Source organism: Orcinus orca, chromosome 20 (genome assembly GCF_937001465.1).
Source record: "Orcinus orca chromosome 20, mOrcOrc1.1, whole genome shotgun sequence".
Classification (NCBI taxonomy): domain Eukaryota; kingdom Metazoa; phylum Chordata; class Mammalia; order Artiodactyla; family Delphinidae; genus Orcinus; species Orcinus orca.
Window position 1 is genome coordinate 3,623,825 of NC_064578.1, and position 20,130 is coordinate 3,643,954.

The window sequence follows — 20,130 nt, forward strand, 5'->3', positions numbered from 1 at the left end:
ACACCTAAAATCCTGTCTCATTTCTTCTTCCGTGCCTTTCCGAGCTCTCTGTGGTCTGGGGGGAAATGGGGTTTCAATTCAGTCTCTGCCTCTAGATCGCTGTATGAGCTAAAAAGGCTGAGTCACCTCATCGGGGAAGTGGGAAGGACGGACCAGCCTCATGGCTCATTGTGAAGGTGAAACAGGCACTGCATAAGTGCCTGGACCTGCGGCGGTGACGGCTGGCGTGTCCTGAGTCCTGAGACCTCACAGCACACCCGCCCGGCGGGTTCTTTTAGCAGCCCCATTCTCCAGATGAGAAAGCTGAGGTCTGGAGAGGTCGCTTGTCCAAGGTCAACTGGTGAGGCTGGGATTGGAACCCTGAACTTGTGAGTCCAAGGTCCTGGCCCCCACATGCTCCTGTGGGCCTCGTTCTGGTGCCTCCTCTTGTCCTGGGCTCTCCCACAGGGGCCACCGGGACCTTGGTATGGCCGGAGCCGATGGGCTGAAAGAACAGGACACACATAGGGCCCTGGGCCATGAAGGGGCTGCGGCTGGGGCTGCACACTCTCACCTGTGCCCGCCACCCAGGTCCGGGAATAGAGCAGGCAAGGCACGGGGGCCCAGGTCGAGAGGCCACACTGGGTCAGTGCCTGGAGCAGCTGGCTCGAGTCCTGGATGAACAGAGAGGCCCAGTCTGGGGCTGCAGCAGACACAGCACCTGACATTGTATGAGGCAGGGGTCAGGGGAGGGGAGGAGGAGGGAGGGAGGAAACTACAAAGGAAGTCCTGTGCCCGCAGAGGGAAGGCAGGTCAGGCCAGGCCGGGCCGGGGCCCTCGGTGGGCACAGACGAGGACACCGGGGCTCAGAGAGCTTAGCTCCCCCGGACGCCGGCGCACAGGAAGCCAAGTGGGACAGACGGCCACCGCTCCCGTGACACGCTGTACCCTCCCCCCTTCCATGGGCCAAGCTTCAGGCCCACCGGGGCCAGCGAGCAGGAGGTCCCACCACTACACATGCCGAGAACCAACGGCGGGCTGTCGACAGAGGACCCTGGAGGCCCCACCTGGCCCCCCTTCCTGCGCGTCTCCCATCCTGATTCCTCGTCCCCTCGGCGTCCCCCCAGGGGACCGTCCACAACACCAAGAGGTGTTTACTTGTCCCTACTACGTGGTCCTGGAGCTTCAAGCGGGTCAGCTCATGTAAGCCCCTCAGCCGTGCTTCCAGGCAAGTGCTGTGACTGTCCGCCTGTGACAGCCGGGGAAACGCAGACCCAGGGCATGGCGGCCGCCGCCGGGGGTCTCACAGCTGGTCAGGGCAGAGCCTGAGGTGGCCAGGCCGTGCGGCCCCAGAGCTCCCGCCTCTACCCAACAGGTGGAGGGATGAACAGGGGCCTTGGTGTCCTGGTAGAGCCCAGGTCCCCCCAGGAATGGGCCCCATCTTCCCATATGTGACCCTACACGGCTCCCCACCCACAGGATGCCGGGCCAGGCGAGGGTCTCTGGAAGCAAGAACGTTGACAATAATGACGACAATGGTGGCAGGGACACCGGCAGCTAATTGTTACACAACGCTCCCCGTATGCTTCCAAATGCTACGGGCACGACCATTACTCACGGAAACTCCCAAGCCTGAGCGGGCGGGAAACGGCATTACCTGCCCATGTTACAGATGAGGCACCCACAGCACAGAGAGGTTAGCTGGCCTGCCGGAGACACACAGCCAGTAGGTGTCAGAGCCCGGACGGGAGCCCATCGGCCTGACCCCAGGGCCTGTGAGATGGGGCCCCTGCCGAAACTCCACAGGCAGGCGAGGGTGGGAGCAGGCCAGCCGCCCCGGGGCTGAGGGCAGGAGGTGCCCTCCCTCCCACCAGGAGAGGCCAGGCCTTGCAAGGGAAGCAGAAATCTGTCGTTAGCACAGTGCCAAACCCAAAGTGGCTGCGCCCGAGCTGCAATCCAATAAAAGTGCGACTCGTCTATTTATCATCCTTGGGGCTTTTTATCACAGTGCAGATGGCTGCTACCTTGGGAAGCTCAGCAGCTCCCTGCCAGCCGCCCGCCACGCGGAGCTTAGCTCAACAGAATCTGGGCCCGCACCTGCGAGGGGCCTTGCGCGGCGGCCTCCCGGGCACGCGGGGTCCCGCCCTTCCCTCTCCACGCTCACCCCCAGCCGACTCTGCAACGTCTGCTCGGCTCTGACGGAGCAGGTAGCCCGCTCCCCTCCACCGCACCAGCCCGGGGCCGCCACACCTGGTGCCGAGCCCCTAATTACCCCGCGTGGCAGGTGCTCCTGGGAGGGAAGAGAAGGCGGCGAGCAGCCCCGCCGGGGGGCAGAGGGGGCGGCGGGGGGCGGGCTGTGGAGCGAGAGGCCCCCCAAGCCCATCGCCGGGCGGCTCAGAACCAGGGGGCCCCGTGGGGTTGCCGCAGGCGATTCAGGCTGGAGGATAAAGCCCGAGAAGATCAAGGGCGAGGCATGCGGAAAAGACAGCGACCGCGCAGCCTCCTGGCGTGCGTGTGGCGGGGGAGCCTGGCGGGGGAGCCGGAGGAATTAGAAGCTGCTTCGAGTTCACTGGAGGCTGAGACTCAGCTGCTGCAAAGCCAGAGGCCCGCTGGGGCCTCCCGAGAAGAGGGAGGGGGGTCGCTGAACCCCTGCGAGCCTCTGTGTCCACATCTGAAACCCACATGAAGCCTGGGATTAGACGGAGTGAGGACGGTCCCCGAGGTCAGGCCTGAGGCCAGGTGCTGGTTCCAGCCGCTGCGAGCATCACAGGGCGGCAGCTTTCTCCACCAAAACAGAGCCCCAGCTGCAGCGCGCGCGCACGCGCGCGCGCACGTGTGTGTGTGTGTGTGTGTGTCTGCGTGTCTGTGTGTGTCTGTGTGTGTGTGTGTGTCTCTGTGTGTGTGTCTGTGTCTCTGTGTGTGTCTGTGTGTGTGTGTATGTCTGTGTGTGTGTCTGCATGTCTGTCTGTGTGTGTGTGTCTGTGTGTGTGTGTGTGTCTCTGTGTCTCTGTGTGTGTGTCTGTGTGTGTGTGTGTGTGTGTGTGTGTGTGTGTGTCGGGGGCGGGGGGAGGCTGAAGGATTCGCCCCACCCAGCCTGTGAGGTCCAGGGGACCCGGGGTACCAGGGCACTGCAAGCCATGACCTCTGCCCTCTCGACTGTAGCCCAGGAAACAAAACAACCACCCCAACCCCCCACCCCCGAGGTTTCCCAGGCCGTTCCGGGTGTCCGCTCTCCAAATAAATCAGCCTCGGCAGCTGTAAAAATGAACGGCCTTCTGCATCACGCACCTCAGGGATCCAGCTGGACGAGGGGCTGCTGATCTGGAAAAGGCACTGAGCATCCTTCCTGCCAACTCTCTGGTCTTTCCCACAGGACTCGAGGCCCTGGCCATCCCCATGAAGTCCACTCCAGCTCCAGGGCTGTCGTTCCTGTCCCCCGGGGCACTGTAGCGTGTGCCCTTCCTGTTGCCTGGGAAGTCCCTCTCTGCCCTCAGAACCTGCCGGCCACCCTTCAAGGCCTCACTTAATTGCAGGAGCTCCGGGCCTCCGACAAACATTATTTCTGGTTGTCACAAGGTTCTACAAGTGGGCACGATCATCCCCCCTCAGCTGAGGAGGAAACTGAAGCTCTGAGAGGTCAGGGGAACTGGGTGGGGACACCCAGCCTGCCACCTTCTCCCCGGGGCCAGGTCCTCTGTCTTCCAGATGCTAGCGCTCCTGCTGTCCCGGCCTCTCCTGTGAGGAGGAGAGTGGGGGCCTGGGCATACGTGTGCAACGTTCCCTTGTGCACACGCCACACAGTCCACATTTGCCTCTAGGTTTCTGTTTTTCTAACAATACTTAAGTTCTTGCTTGTAATAATAGCTAACACATATAAATAATAGCACAGGCTGGGCTTCCCTGGTGGTGCAGTGGTTGAGAGTCCGCCTGCCGATGCAGGGGACACGGGTTCGTGCCCCGGTCCGGGAAGATCCCACATGCCGTGGAGCGGCTGGGCCCGTGAGCCGTGGCCGCTGGGCCTGCGCATCCGGAGCCTGTGCTCCGCAACGGGAGAGGCCACAACAGTGAGAGGCCCACGTACCGCCAAAAAAAAAAAAAATATATATATATATAGCGCAGGCCAGATCCAGATCTAAGCACTCTACATACATTTCCTTATTCGATCCCCTCGACAACACTAGGAGGAAGGTATTATCGATATCTCTGTTCCACAGATGGAAAGCAGCACAGAGAGGTGAAGAAACAAGCCCAAGGTCACACAGCTGGAGGAAGAATTCAAACCTGTAGTCAAGTAACCGAAGCCACGCTCTTGACCGCGTGTTGCACCTCACGGCCCTGGCGGGCCTCATCTCCAATACCACCTGGTCACAGCCGCCTGGACCATCTTTGTCTCAGACAACAGGGACCTGAGATTTCTACGCTCTAGCTGAAGCTTTCTTAGGGTGAAGGGGGGGATGGGTAATATCAAGCCACTTGTCACCCGAGAGTTCAAGGTGGCCAGCCTGCTGGGAACCACACCAGGAGACCTGTCCTGGGCTCCCAGAGACGGAAAATGCATCTCCCTCTGCCAGATAGGAAACTGACAGGGAGATGTCAGATCTCAGTGGGCAGGGTGGCCAACCGGGAGAGGCCATGTGAAGACAGAGGCGGAGGTTGGAGGGATTCAGCCACAAGCCAAGGACACCTGGAGCCACCAAGGAGCTGGAGGAGGCAGGAGGGCTCCCCCCAGAGTCTCCAGGAGGAACTAACCCTGCTGACGTCTTGACTCTGGACTTCTGGCCTCCAGAACTGGGGGAACAGATTTCTGTTGTTTCACACAGAGTTTGTGATAATGTGTCATGGCAGCCCCAGGACACTAATACGGGGGCTACCAGGGAGGCCACTGCTGAGGAAGGGTCCCCATCTGACGGGCTGCCTAACTGGGACTCCTGGCACCCTCTGTGTTCAAGGCAGGTCTGACACCTGGAGCAGTCACATCACGCCCCTCTCCCGACCAGACAATCCTGGATGACGGATTGGCACCTGATACTGTGCATCACCAGCCTCAGTTTACCTGGGCAGTGGGGTCCAACCTCCTGCTTCCCAACACATCGCCCTTCAATTCTTTCAACAAATGTGTATCAACCAGCTGAGCACCCGCACTGTTCCAAGCGCTGGGAACGGGACAGGGAAGGTGTTAAAGGTCCAGCGTGCATGGGGCAGACGCTGGGGTGGGGGAGCCAGACGGTAAGCAAGCAGACAAGTAACACCATTCCAGCCACGGACGACTGCCAGAAGGGAAACGAAGCGAGGGGAGGCGGCGGCCATGGCTGTTCTAAGGAGGGGTGGCCAGCAAGGGCCTCTCTGACGAGGTGATGCTTGACCTGAGCCCCGACGAAGGGAGGGACTGAATCCTGCAAACATCTGGAAGAAGAGGGCGCCAGGCCATTGGAACAGCAGGTGCAAAGGCCCTGGGGCAGGAACGAGATCTGTGCGCTTGAGCACCAGCAAGGCAGTCAGTGTGGCTACTACCTCTAAACTCCAAGAACATACGGTGTCTCTCCAGCCCAGACTTGCCCCAAGTCATGCGTCCGTTCATTCACTCACTCAACAAACATTTCCTGTGCCGGGAACTGTACCAGGCTTCAGGGATACGCAGGTGAACAAGACGCGGGAGGTCCGTTTGCGTGGGGTTTACACGCTCAGGAGTCAGAGAGATGATAAAGGCAGTCCAGATAAACATGGCAACACAAGGGGGCAGGATGGGGAGAGAGGCTGGTTCTCTGGAAAAGACTTTGCCGCGGGGAGAGAGCCGGCGGGTGGGGGCCGATTGTCCCGCGGGAGAGAGAATCTGCTCTGAAGCCCAGACGGACCAACCTACCCCTCCCTAAAGGTGAGAGCCTGGGGCTGAGCGAGTGTGAGTGCATCTGTGTGTCTGTGCGTGTGCACACGTGTGCGTATCTGGGCCTCTGTGTCTCCGTACGTGTGTCTGTGCACGTCTGTGTGCATGTGTGTCTGTGGATCTCTGTGCACGTGTGTGCACACGTATCTGTGCTCACGTGTTGGGGAGAAGCTTCCCCAGGCAAGTCTGGACCCGAAGACTCCTCAGAAGGCCACCCCCACTGACACAGGCCCAGAATTACAAAGTGCCTCAGCGTGGTGCCTGGTGCGTGCACGTGTGCTGTGTGTGTGCATGTGTGTGAGAGAGAGCCTTGTGTTCTCCCCCAGCGAGCCCCTCGGAACAAAGTCCACCCTCTACCTCTCAGGCCCACCACCATCTGTCTCTCCCCCTCCTGCCGGGCTCGGCCATTACAGCCAGAGGGGGGCACCCGCAACCTTCCAGGCCAGGAGAGGCCAGATGGCAGGAATCAAGGCCTCCTCTCCTCTCCCCCAAGGGAGGTCGCGCAGGGGCTGCTGCCCCCTCCTCCGAGCCCCCCAGCCACCTGGGTCACGGGGCAGGCCACCACCCTCATCCTCGGCGCCTCCTGGCTGTCCTGACCCCGTCCCTGAGCCCCACCGCCAGCGGCCTTTTGCCACCGCCACATAAATCACCATCCAGGTCACGGCCCCCAGGGCCCGCAGACAGAGTGGCTGACAGCTCCGGCCGGGGACCTCCAGGGGCCAGTGGGAAGGTCAGGAGGGCCCAGTGTTGCCCTGGGCCTCTGGGTGATGGCGCTGGCCCTACCGCGAGGGGAGGGCACCTTTGATCACAGGCCAAACCTTCCCAGGTGTCTCCCACGGACAGCAGGCAGGAGGCGGCACCGGGTGGCCCTCAGCAGCTGCCTGTGTCAGCGGACTCCCAGGCCTGAACCTCTGCACGCTGTGGTCAGGGAAGGGGCAGCACGGGCACTGCCCAGGGACCACCCCTAGAACCAGCTGGACCAGGGTCAGTGACTGGACTGTCTCTGGATTCAAATCCTCCTCTGAGTGGCCTCACCCTTTGTGTCTTCACACCGACTTTATAGGGATTTCGCGAGAATCCTCACCTAGGCTAACAGTCATACAACAAACGGAGGGGACAGAGGCTGGGCTGGACGCGCACGCTCTGGATCCAACTGCTTGGTTTGAATTCTGGTGTCTTGGTGAGCCTGAGCAAGTGACTCGGCTGCCTGGGCCTCAGTTTCCCCATCTGCGAAGGGGGGGAGGTGACTGCACCTACCTCCCTAGGCTCCCCTTAGGATCAAAAGAGGCAGCGCTTGGAACAGGGTCTGCACCTAGTATGACCTACCCAGTAAGGTCCTAGGGGTGGGCCCTGGGGGTACCAATAGGTACAGTGAGAAGGCACACCCTCCCCTTCCCCCCTTCCCTCCCCTCCCCCACGCGGAGACCACCCTAACCCCCGCTGTCCGTTCATTCATTCACTCACTCATTCCACACGCTTTACAGAACGCACAGAAATGGAGTGTCCAGTGTCCAGTGTGCGCTCACAGCCTGATGGGGCAGGAAGAGACAAAAACACAGACTCCCATTCAGGTGGGTACACATAGAGAGAGGGGGGCAGTCCCGGGGGTGCTCGGGACAGATCTCCTCCCCTAAGCCTGGGACAGCTACCCTGGGAGTGCATGAAGAGCCAGGGAATCAAAGTCCTAAGAGTAGCTATTGTTTATTGTCTGCCGCGTTCCAGCGCTTTTCACCCAGAACTGACAATCCCACAAAATCCCACAAACATAAAAATGTGACGGAGGTCCTATATGATCTAGGAAACCGGAGGCTCAGGGAGGGTCAGTGACTTGCCCAAGACCACACAATGAAAAGGGCAGAGGGGTATCTGAATCCAGAGACAGTCCAGTCACTGACCCACGGTCCGGCGGGTTCTAGGGGCGGTGTCCAGCCTCGTTGACAGCCCCTCCAACTGCTGGACTCCCGGAGCCGGAAACAAGGGGAGCAAAAAGCACATTCACTTTACAGGTGGGGAAACGCAGGCCCGGAGAGGGTAAGGGGCAGCCCAGAGTGGCAGGCGGTTAGTGGCAGCACTGGGACCGGAACCCAGATCCCTTCCTGGGCTCAGATCCCGGGTAGACCTTGCCGCCTCCCCCTCCCGTGCCCCTTCCTGGGCAGAGCCCACTGGGCTGTGCAAACACGCAGCTCTCCCCTCCTCAGGGCGGGGCGGCGTGGGTGCCCACTCCCTAGATGACACTATTTCCTTGTTTCTCCTCCACGGCACCATGCGGCAGCCTCCTGGTCCACAGAAGGGCCTCGGCAACGTCAGGCTTTCTAAATAAAAATGAGGGGAGAAAGCCTTTCCAGAAGGCCAGCTCTCGTATTTACATGTAAAAAGGGCTCCTCGGCGCTCTCCGACCCTCCCCCTGCTTCCTCTGGGGGCGGGGGACTGTTTGGAGGGCGCGCAGGGGGCCTCTGTGACCCCAGGCGCCTCCTCTGCGAACCAGGCAGAGGCGTCCGCCGGGAGGGAGATCAGATGGCCCCAGAGCAGGAGGGGCTGCGGGGGAGGGGAAGGCGGTGGCGGCCGCTTCTTAGCCCCCCCCCGCCCCCCACAATGGGAAATTTCATGGGCGTGGTAACACGTGAGACCCGCCGGCTGCGCCCGCGCCCCCCACCCCCGCCATCTGCTCCGAGGCCAAAAGTCGCCGCGGGAGGTGTGGGGCGCTGCTGCGGGCCCCGCCGCTCCGACCTCGGCGTTAACCTCCTCTCCCCACGCCCACTTTTTGAGCAGATGTCGCCCGTTGATGAGCTGGAGGTTCGCTCCAGGCCGCCCCCACCGTCCCGGGCCGCGCCGAGGGGTTGGGGGGCGGGGACAGGGGACCAAGCCCCGCCCACTCCCAGGCCTGCGGGCTCTCTCTCCCCGACCCCGCGAACGCCGCAGCGTGGGGTCCCAGCCCGGGAACCGGGCGCCCGGCCAGCGGGGCCCCTGCCAGGCAGCCGTCCCGCCCAAGGGGCGGGAGACCGGCGCCCACGGGCCCTCCGGGGTTTGGGCCGCGCCCAGCTAAGCAGGCCTGGGGCTGGAGCTGGTTCCCGGGGACTCCCCGCGAGGTCAAGTCCTTCTCCCTCCGGGGTGCCGAGGTCCATGACTTAACCCTCTGGGCCCAGAGTTTTGATTCTCACCACCCCCACTGAAGAAGGAAGTTTCTCTCTAACGGGGACCCTGTAAGGGTCGGCATTCTAGACAAGGCATTGCCCCAGTAATGTGAAAGGTTAATCCCCCACTCCTGCCCCAGAAGAGGCTTAGATGCCACCCCTGAACAGCCAGCCAGAGCCGTTAATACTGCAGGGACAGGCTGCGGCTGACACCATCACACTAGAATCACAGTGACTTAGCTGACACCGAGCTAGGGTCAGGGCTCTGACCAGGCTGAGCCAGCCAGCAGCTGTGTGGTCCGAGGCCAGTGTCTTGAGTTCTCTGGGCAGTTTCCCTATTTGCAAATTCAGGATAAGAAAAAACTGCCTTGCAGAACTGATGTACGCTTTCCCAAGTAGAGGGGAGAGGAGTTCTAACAGCCCCCCATTAACTGAGGGCCTGAGGGGCTCAACAGCCCCTGACCCAGGCTCCCTGCCCCTCCCTGGAAGGCCGCAGAGGTTGGAGGAACAAACAGAGCTAAATAAATTTACAAAGCACATCCCTGAGACTCAGGACCCCGGAGCCGCAGACCCTGCATGTCTTCTGGGGCAGCTGGGGGACCCCGAGGGCCTGCGCCTCGGAGTCCACAACCCGGGGATGGAGTGTGGCCCGATCCCGCTGGCTGATGTCTGAGCACACACAAACGTGACACCCCCCACCCCCACCCCCGGCCTCAGCTTCCTGCCTGGGGAAATGGGGCCCACAACACCCACTTGGCGGGAGACGCTTCACCAGGTGCCCGGCCCCCGATCCAACTCCAGCCCAGGTGAGGAAACAGGCGCGCACTGGGAGAGACAGAGCCGAGGGGGGCGCTGCGTTCCCCCCACTGTCGGACCATTCTACACACAGGCTCGCTCCCTCTCTCTCCCCCTCTCTCGTGTACACACACCATCAAGCTCTGATTACCCCCCAAGGCCTTCGAAGGCAGAAGGCTTCAGGGCGGAGGCAGTGGGAAACCAGGCCGGGCTCAGGCACTCCACAGCTCCAGCCGTTCCCACGACACCCACCCAGAAGTCAGGGGCCGCGCACCTGCTGGGGGGGCTTGGACAGATCTAGGGCACGGGCGTGGCACACACAGGGCTCCGAGGAATTTCCACTGCTGTGTGGCGGGGGAACGTGGTTGGGGGGGGCATCGCAGGTCGGGATCTCGGGGGCTGGGCAGAGGGAGGACCCAGACCAGGGCCACCCTTGGGAGGCTGCTGGCTGGAGCGCACCTCTGGGTGTGGCCCAAGGGTTCAGCCTCTTAGCAGGCTCGGGCCCCCTGTCCCAGCTGGACAGGGAGTGGGGCCCCTGAGGCACAACTGGCCACGGAATGGGTGGGGTCTGGTGCAAAATGAGAACGCAGGGCCCCTCGTTCAAAAAAGAAGTGAGTGTCAAGATGGCAACACCAGCATGAAACCAAGTGTGGGACTCCTGTGACTGTACAGGTCACATGCCCGTGAAGCCCCGCTCTCTGCTGTGGGGTCAGGGAGGAAGGGACCCACCCCGATGGGGCAGGGCAGAGATGGGCAAGCACAGGCCCCAGCCAGTCTGACATTCCGGCTCCAACACCTCCTAACTGTGTGGCCTCGGGCAAACAAGTCAACCTCTCTGTGCTTTACTTTCCTCATCTGTAAAATGCAGATAATAGCCCCTTCCTCACTGGATTATTGGGGAAGTTAAAGGAGCTACATACACATGTTAAGAGCTGGCACAGAGTAATCATGATGTGAATGTTATTAATTCTTATTAATATAAACTTTGTTATTGGCCGCCACCCTAGTGACCCCTGGGTCACACACTAGATGAGGCTCATCGTGGAGCAGAAGGGGACCATGGGGCGTCCTGTGGGAGCCATACTTCTATAGGAATGAGGCCAGGGTTCCCAAGCCTGCCATGAATAAATGCTGTGACTGCAGCAAGTCCCTTCCTGTCTGAGTCTCAGCTTCTTCCCTGGTACAGTGAGGAGTTGGGCCACAGTCCTTCAAACTGACGCTGCAGAATTCTTCGTGACACTCATCCCTTTCACCAGCGATATGAGGAATTATGGCTCTTCCCTCCCCGCACAGAGCCTTCCATTTAGTCATCTCACCTTCCATTCCATCTTTCCTTCCATTTAGTCATCTAACCAATTTCCATCCATCCAACCAACAACCGTCCATTCATATAACGCCAGCCAGTATTCATCCATCCACCCACCCATCCATCCACACAGCCTTCATCTGGTAAGAGAGACAGATATCGGTGCCAAGCAGAAGGGTCCCAGGACATGTCAAGAGTGGGCAGCAGAGGGCCCTGGGGGTGGCCAGCAGTCACGGTCCATGACATACACTCGGCTTCTCTCTCTAAGGCTCACAGAGGGTAGGACAAGTGGCTTGGGGGTCAGAACAAAAAGAGGGACCCACGGACTGAGATCAGATGGACCAGAGCTCAATCAAATCACAGTTCCGCTTTTATGTCTGGTGACCTGACCAAGGTGACTTAACCTCCCCAAGTCTCAGTTTCTTTGTCTGCAAAATGGGCGTAAGAACGACCTCCTTTGGGTGGTGTCCAGACTAAATGAGAGGAAAATGACAACATAAACCAAGCCAGAGAACGTATTTAACCCAAAGTGGGTTGGATGACTTTCTCACATCCTGCACCGCCACTGTCAATAACGGCACCTACCCGGGTCGGTGCCTGCACCGCCCCCTGAGCCCTCGAGTCCCCCAGAACCTCCAGGCCCCCTCCCGACTTCCCCAGAAGAGTCTTGGGGGGACTTATCACCATCTGGGCTTCAGAGCAGAACTGAAAAAGCACAAGATAAAAAACAGGGCCCACAGGGCCCTTCCATCCACATCCAGCGTAACTGCTCTAGACCTCGGGGAGACCAGCTCAAGACCCAGGGAAACCACCCGGGGGTGCGTGAAGGGGTCTGTGCGGCGGTGGGGGCTGTGTTCAGCCTGCAGCTGCAGCGTCAGACAGACCTGGGTTCAAACCCGGCTCCGTCACCAACAGTGTCTCCGGGGCCACGCTGCTTAAACGTCCCAGCCTCAGTCTCCTCACTTGTAAACTAGGGGCATTCAGACCTGTTGGAAGCATTACAGAGAATGACTGTAAAACACCCAACATATAACTGTCCTTCAATAAACACCTGTTATCATTAGAAACGGGGCAGAGCAGGGATGCGGGGAATCTCGGAAACGCACGAAGGGTATGACAGCAAAGGTGGCGTGCAATGGCCGGCTAGTGATACCCGCCACGTGTACAGAGATGTGAATGACACATGACACACGTGTACCACGTGCACACAAGGTGCAACATACAGATATGCAGGCAAGGCCCGGCAGGGAACGTGCAAAAAAGAAAACAACTGCGTGGAGATGCGTGTTCTGCGCCACTGCATGTAGGTGCCTGGGCCCCTGGCAGAGCAGAAAAGCACGGTTGGGACGCCAACACTGGGCCTCAATTTCAAGGTGCTGTTGCCTTTCTCCCACCTGCTCTCCACCTGCCCGTGAGGCAAATGCTCCCGAGATCCCTACTTCAAGGGAGAAGGTTCCACTTCGCTACGGACTTGACTTTCGATTTCAGGTGCCTCCCCAGTTCCCGACAGTCACTCGATGGGGCTGCAGCTGCGTACAGGTGCCACCCTCCAGCCTCCCGCACCTGGGCGTGCCCACATGGACGAGTTGTGGAGTGTTCTGGAAGGACTGCAATGCATTCTGCATGCTCAGAACCTCATCTTATGACCCTCTAAGGGTTTTATTAATAGCCTATTAGTGGGCAATTCATGCATTTTGATGAGAAATCATCTAGTGCTAGTTTATGGGGGAGGACGGTTTCTGGGCAAATTGAGGGGCGTGGAGCGAGGGTGTCGCCTCCAATTCGCTTCCCAGCACCTGTGCAGGCGACAATGACTCCGCTGGGTCCCACTGTGGTGGCGTGGCAGCGACGCCCCCCTCCTGACAGCCCCGCCACTCATTAATCTTGATGAGTTTTCTGCGGAGTGTTCTTCCAGGGCTTTCAAACCGCTCGCTAATTGCAATTAATCACTTACCGAAACAGATGTCAGGAACAATGGGATTGGGAAGGCTGGAGGCTCGATAAAGCTGTCAGGAGAGGATGCACGGGCGGCTGGGGGTCGAGGGGGCCCAGACACCCTCTGTGCTCTGGGTGCGTAGGGTGTCAGGGTCCCCGCTCCTGCCCAGGTGGGCTCGGAGGGGGCGGGAAGGCAGGGCCCCTCTGGGATGGAAGGAGGCGGGCTGGCCGAGTGTCAAGGAGCGACCACGAGAACGACGCCACATCCACCCCCGGAGGCCAGTCTCCAGTCCTGACCCCCCAGAGGATCAGATCAGGGGCCAGCGGGTGCTTGGATCAGAGAAGCACACTCTACCAACAGGGCCTGGCAACGCGGTTGGGGTTTTGTGTGGTTTTCTGCCCTGCGGGAACGTAGGAATTGTATATTCGCATCAGTTGCCAACATTTAAAAATCAGATTTGACAGAAAAACCTGGACTTCTGGCTTCTCTTGAAAAATACAAAGATTTTGCCATACGCCATCGTACAGCAACAATCAGCTGAGGCAGAGCAAGCCCCCCGCCCCTGCAAAGACCCCTCCAAGCACACCGGGGCGGCTGCCCTCGTCCTCTGGTTCCCGTGCGAGCTTCACGCGGCCACCTCTGTCGCGCAGACACAGAGACTCTGCACACGAATGCCCCTGAGGCCCCAAGCCTGTAGGCTTTGCTCGCTGGCCATAAGGACTCTGGCCCTCGAGGCCGGGATTTCCAACCCTTAGCTGCACAGGAGAATCTCAGGGGGTGCAGGTGGCGGTTAGAAATCATGCCCAATGTCCTCGGCTCTCCCAGTGCAGTTTCCACCTGTATCCCTCTCGGGGTCTGCCAAGCTGGTCCTGCCGAGCTGGGTGACGTCAGGCAGGTTGCTTGACCTCTCTGTGGGGTCTTCTCCCCCCATCTGTGAACTGGGGATGATTTCCACACAGGAGGCACGCCCTGTGTCCGGACAATTATCATCATTGATGATCATGGTTCATCTTTTTTTCATGTGCCTATTGCTGAAAATTACCATGAGGGGCTAGATTTTATCCTTCAGAGTAAGTCTGTGCCTGTTTCCTCATCTGCAAAATGGGTTTCATGGACCACAAGGTTGTGAAATTAAACGAGTTAACACGTGATGCTCCTACTTCAGCACCTGGCACGTTGTGAGTGCTCAGAAAGCGCTAGACGTTCTTAAGATCCTGCCCTGCAGCTGTCACGGAGCTGGGCTCAGGCTAAGCCCTGAATCTGTGCGTGGAGGACCGGGAAATGAAGACAGAAGAGGGCATGAAATCCACCGACATTCGCTCACTGCACAGTTTACGCCGTGCACCTGCCATGTGTCGGCCCCGTTCGCAGCCTTGGGAATAGTGCCTGCGTGGAACAAGTCCCCGGTGGAGCTGGCAGTCCAGCAGGGAGTCAGATAATAAGTAAATACACACATCCGTGTGTGCGTCAGCTGCGATGATGAGCTCTGGAGAAGAACAGCAGAGTAGGTGGATTGAGAGCCCCGAGGGAGAGAAGGAGGGAGGGAGGGAGGCCTCACAGAGGCCCTGCTGTGAAAGGAAGAGTGGCTAGAGTCATGCAGATGCGTGTGAGTGGGAAGAGGCAGTGCAAGCAGCAAGTGCAAAGGCCCTGGGGGCACGTCTGAGAGTCAGGGAGGAGGCCAGTGGGGCTGGAGAGAGTGGGAGACAGGACGGGGATAAGGGGGCTGGGGGTGTGGGTCAGACCACCCCAGGCCTGGAGGCCAGAGCAAGGACTCTGGCTTTGCCCCAGTGACAGGGGAGCCATGGAAGGTTCTGAGCAAGGAGGGACGAGACAACGCCTCCTTAGCAGATCTGGAGCGAGCTGCCCCCTGCCCGCCCACTGCCACCAGAGCCCCTCGGGGTCCACACAGGGTCCTTGGCGCCCTGTGCACGCAGCTTTCTGGGAGGACTATTTCTGCGCAGCGGTGCGGCGCTGTCCCTTCGGGAGCTCCCTGTGCCCTGGGTCTGCTGCACACATGCCCGTGACAGCGTGAGACAGCAGGCGTCTGGCTCTGCGGGGCGTCCTCTGGGGGTGCCCTAGATGCGTGTTCTGGGCAGGAGTCCTGTGCTGTGTTTCCATGAGTGTGACCCTTCCTGTTCCATTTGAGGGTGTGTGTTGCAGGCACATGGGTGCCCATGAGTGTCTGCTGCTTCCATGTGTGTTTTCAGAAGTTATGCAGCGTATTGGGGGGAGGGTGCATGTGTGTGTGTACTCGGACCTGTGTGGGCGTGGGCTTAGAGCTGCGGGTAAATGACGTGTGTACACAGAGACGGCACGTGCTGAGCCGTTCCCGCTGCAAGGTCATAGGTGAGGGGAGATGGGGTAGACAGTCTCATGGCTCCATTTCCCAGGTAAGGAAACTGACGCTCCGAAGTCACTCAATACTAAGGGGAGCAGCTGGAATTCAAACCACGGTCTGGGGGACCCACCGCGGCCCACGTTCTGTCCTGCCCTCCCCAGTCTCCGCTTCAAGCACTTCTCACTAGAAGACAAAAGATTAGGACCTTTGAGCCAACAGAAGTGGGCTAAAGCCAGGGTTAATTCAGCACCGTTCCACTGACTTCAAATGCCTCTCGCCAAGGGGACATTTTTCTGTTGTTTGTTCATCCATCCATCTATCCATCCCTCCGTCCATCTATCCTTTCTCCCATCCATCCTCCATCCATCCATCGCGCTTCCAGCCATCCATCCATCCGCCCATTTCCAACACATTCCTAGAGAGTGGTGACGAAAAGTGCAGACTGTGGAGCGGGACCATCTGAAGCTTGAATCCCGGCCCTGCCACTGACCAGCTGAGCAACTGTGGGCTGGTAACCCCACCTGTCGAGCCTCCCTAGCTATAAGAAGGGATATATCTATACGATATTATCTGTAAGATATTCGCCTGAGGAGGTTGCAAAATAGGAAGTTCAGATTCCTACCTGCCTCCTCTTGGCCAAGGTAAAAGTTACTTCACTGCTCAGCCTCAGATCTCCCCACCTGTAATTTGGGAACAAAGTTGCCCCTTCCTCGCACTGAGAGGCCAGGGAGACAAGGTTGCCCAGCACGGCTCGATCAGCGGGGGTTGGAGTGATTTTAGGAGGGCAGGAAGGGGAGGCTGGCCTTGGAGGGTGAGGTAGGGGTGGCAGTGTATGGGCGACAGCATCTTTTTCCTGCCCCTTTGTCCTCGCAGCTCTGTCCCCCAGCAGGAGGATCCCACGCCCCTTTGCCGCCATGAGATCTGCTTTGTCTCGTGAGCGACACCCCGGTGATTCTTTTCTCCAGCTGCTGTTTTCTCCCCACACGTCCAGCACCAGGCCAGCCTCGCCCCCTCCTCCAAGGCCTGGCTCCCAGCTCCGAGGGTCCCTCCTCTGTCAACCTTCTGCCTTTCAGCAGCCCCAACCTCTTCCTTGGCCCTAGGGGGTGTACTGCTTCCAGCTGGTAAGACCTCTCTGTTACCCACGTGTCCCACTTCTGCCTTTTCAGTCCTCCAACACCTGTTTCACCAATGCCCTGCATTAAATTCTCTCTGCTGAAATACCTCGGGTGGTTTCTGCTTTCTGGCTGGCCCCCAACTGAGACAACAGGACAGCTGTTCCACAGCTGGGACAACGTGGGAGCAGCCAGGGTCGTGGGGCACTGCCGATCCCCCAACCCAGAGCACTGAGGGAGGGCAGACCAGAGCCCTGGGCTTAAGGATGGGGTCCCTGAGCACAGCCCAGCGCCCCTGGTGTGTGCTGCCTGCCCGGCTCTCCGCCTACCCTGCTGTCCTCCGGGAAGAAGGCCCCGCTCCAGCTGCCTGTACATGAGGCAGAGAGGCTCTGCCTACAACCCGAGGAGGCCCTGACACGTGTTAAAATAAATATTCCGCAAATATGATGTCCCATATGTATGGCTTCGTGGGGTGATGATTTTCCTACTGATCGCCGTCAGTGACAGCTGTGCGGGAAACGCTGGAAACATGGACTCGGCGGCCTCCCTGCGCCACGCAGCGGGGGGGCGAGGGGGGCGTCACGGCGCGGGAGCATCTGGCAACTCGGGACACGCGGGGAGCCCAGCGCCTGTCAGTGCTCCCTGAGACACATTAGCTATTCCAAGGGACGGGTGGAGCAGGTGTTCCCAAGCAGCCTGTTCGTGATAATTACTTTTAGATTGTTTTAAAGTATTTAAGCAAGATCCTGGAGGCTGGGAGAGAAGGGAGAAGGGGGGAGGCGGGGTGGTGGGCCGGGCCCCCCAGGGGCCAGCCTCCCGGATTGGCAGAGGTGGGCAGGGGCTGGACCACATGACACAAGTGGATCCCACTGGCCACTGGGTCACTGTGCGGCTTGTAGCAACTAGGCCAGCTGGGCCAGTTGTTAAAATATTGACATACTTCCACCCTGTGGCCCCAGGTCCCGGCAAGCTGCTTCCAGAAGGCCTGGCCTCTCGCCAGGAAACCGCCGGTCTCCCCATGACCCATAATGAAAGGCGGGCTGGCGGCAGAACAGGTGAAACATCTTGAACATTGACCCTGGTGGCGCATCGCAAGCTCCACTTCCCCCAAGAACACTCGGCCCCCGCCCTGTGAGGTCAGGGGTCTTGGGTCCTCTGGCCCCACCCCCATGCCAAGAACACACAGAGGAGCTTAAGAAGCCCTCCGTGAACAAGTGAATGAATGAGTGAGTGAATGGATGAACGGGGACCGTGCTTATTAGGGAGACGAGAGCTGCCTTTCTGGCTCCTTCAGGAGACCTCAGAATATTCTTTGAACAAATAAGGTGCCCGAGGTGTGGGGCGCTGGGCAGGGGGCTCCATTCTCTCAGCCGGGACTGAGATGAGAGCAGGAAGCTTGGCTCTGGAAGTGTCCTCAGGTCAGTCCCCCAGGCGGGGAGCCGGAGCCAGAACTGACACCCCAACGAAGGGCTCGGGGGCTCCCCTAAAGAAATCTGATGATGCTGGGGCCGTGAGCCGGGCCGGGAAGCAGGCACCTGGCAGAGAGCTCTGCAGACAGGGGCACGAGCTGGAGCAGTGAGGGTTGGGTGAGGACAGACAGATGGACAGACAGTTGCATACTCTCACCACGGCTTGGTGGAGGAAGGATGTTGCCCCAGCCTTCCCTGACCCCTGCTAAGATCTACTTTTTCTTTGGTCCAAGCCCCTCTCAACCCCCAGCCCATCGCAGAACCCGCGGCTCAGGACATGTAGCGTTAAGGGCCCAGCAGCCCCCATGAATGTGTGCGGAGGCCCGGCCACTCCGGACCCATTAAATGGGAACCCTGGCAGGTTGGATTCTGGGTGATTTCAGAAGTGCTCCCAGGCGTCTAAGGCTCAGCAGAAGGTGATCGCACTCCAGGAGCAGCGGCCTAGGCCTGCAGCCTCTGGGCATTGGTGGGGGCCGGCTGGGTACCCCGCCAAGGGGCCTGACCCCAGCATTGGGGAGTACAGGAGGACAAAAGGCTGGTTCTGCATCAGGGAGGATGTCCATGCAGGGCTGGAAATGGATCCCCAGACAGGCTGGGACCTTTGCCTCTTTCTCCAGAGGAGGGTTCCTTCTGGCTATTTCCAGCCCAAACGTACACCTGCCCTCAGGGGTGGGTCAGATTATTAGGATTCTGGTTCCTGGGTAACTGGCTCCACCCACCCTTGCCCTCTGTGGTGTTTGCCCAGGTGGCGCCTGGGGCCAGCCGCACCTGAATGCCCCCCTCGGGCAGGGATCAGAGGGCCAGGGGCTGGGAGCAGTGATGTTGAAAGCTGCTATTTAAAATCCAGGCAAGTTCAATATTAGCTCAGGGGTTTGTGCAATCTGTTGCCAAGATAAAGCAGCGGAGCTGGTGAGCGGGGTGCCCTGCCCTGCCCCGTTGGAGCCCAGAGCGGCCAGGCCTGGTTAACAAGCAGCCTGTGGGCTCCAGCAGCCCCTCCTCCAAAGCCTGTTTGCCACAGTGCACCGAGCCCAATCCCAGAGTAGCTGCGCTCCAGCCACGGGGGAACCTAAAGGTTCCTTCCCTCCCCACTCAGCAAAGGAGCCAGAGCCCTGAGGGGCCTCTGAGGTCCTGCATGACCGGCCCCACTCCCCTTACTCCCCAGCTCCAGCCTCAAACGCACCCAAGCACACAGCCACCTCAGGGCCTTTGCACCTGCCTAGGACACTCTTCTTCCTCACCCGCAACGACAGCTCCTGCCTGTCCCTTTCCTCCCCTTCCCCGCTTGACTGTTTCCATAGAACTTATCACACCTGGCCTGGTATCCTGTATTCATTAGAGCACAGGTTTATCTTCTATCCATGCCCCTTCGTGAGGGCAGGAACTTTGTCTGCCCCGTTCTCGGCTAGAAGAGCGCCAGGCACAGAGTGGCAGCTCAGCAAACGTCTGCGTGGTGGCCTGGACTCCCAGCTCAGTGCTCTTCCTGTTCTGCCTTCCCGCACGGCCTCCAGGCCTCCTGGGCGGGGGAGGGGGAGGCGACATACCTCATTTAGTGGCTCTGTGGGGACACCCCAGCTCCTTCCCGAGAAGCCTCTTACTGTCAGTCTTGCCTGGAGCCTGTGTGCACGTGAGAGGACTCTGACAACCACCCCAGCGGAATTCATCTTTTATTCATGCCGATAATGTAAACGCGATGGTGTCTGCAGCAAAGTCACTTAGCCCATTAGAAGAAGCTGCCGCTGCGTCACAGACCCAGAGGCAGGAGGTGGGGGCCAAGGTGGGCTGAGCTGGGCCTCAGATGCACCCTGGGGGACAGCTGGGCGCAGGGGTCCACAGATGGGCTGCCTGGGTTCCAGGCCCAGCTTCCCCGCACTAGGTCATCCCCTCAGAAATGAACGACGGGGCTTCCCTGGTGGCGCAGTGGTTGAGAGTCCACCTGCCGATGCAGGGGACGCGGGTTCGTGCCCTGGTCCGGGAAGATCCCACGTGCTGCGGAACGGCTGGGCCCGTGAGCCATGGCCGCTGAGCCTGCGTGTCTGGAGCCTGTGCTCCGCAACGGGAGAGGCCGCAGCAGTGAGAGGCCCGCGTACCGCAAAAAAAGAAAACAGAAAACAAAAAACAAAAAAAACTGACTCGTTGTAGCACGCACACACACACGCGGAAGGAGACAGTTCACAAGTGCAGCA

General features: G+C 59.6%; 1 protein-coding gene across 3 annotated transcripts in view; it reads right to left on the bottom strand.

Annotated features, from left to right (window-relative positions):
* The window catches only part of GSE1 (Gse1 coiled-coil protein), a 414,806-nt gene that overhangs the window by 189,725 nt on the left and 204,951 nt on the right, over positions 1–20,130 (bottom strand). The gene's annotated exons all lie outside the window — the stretch shown is intronic.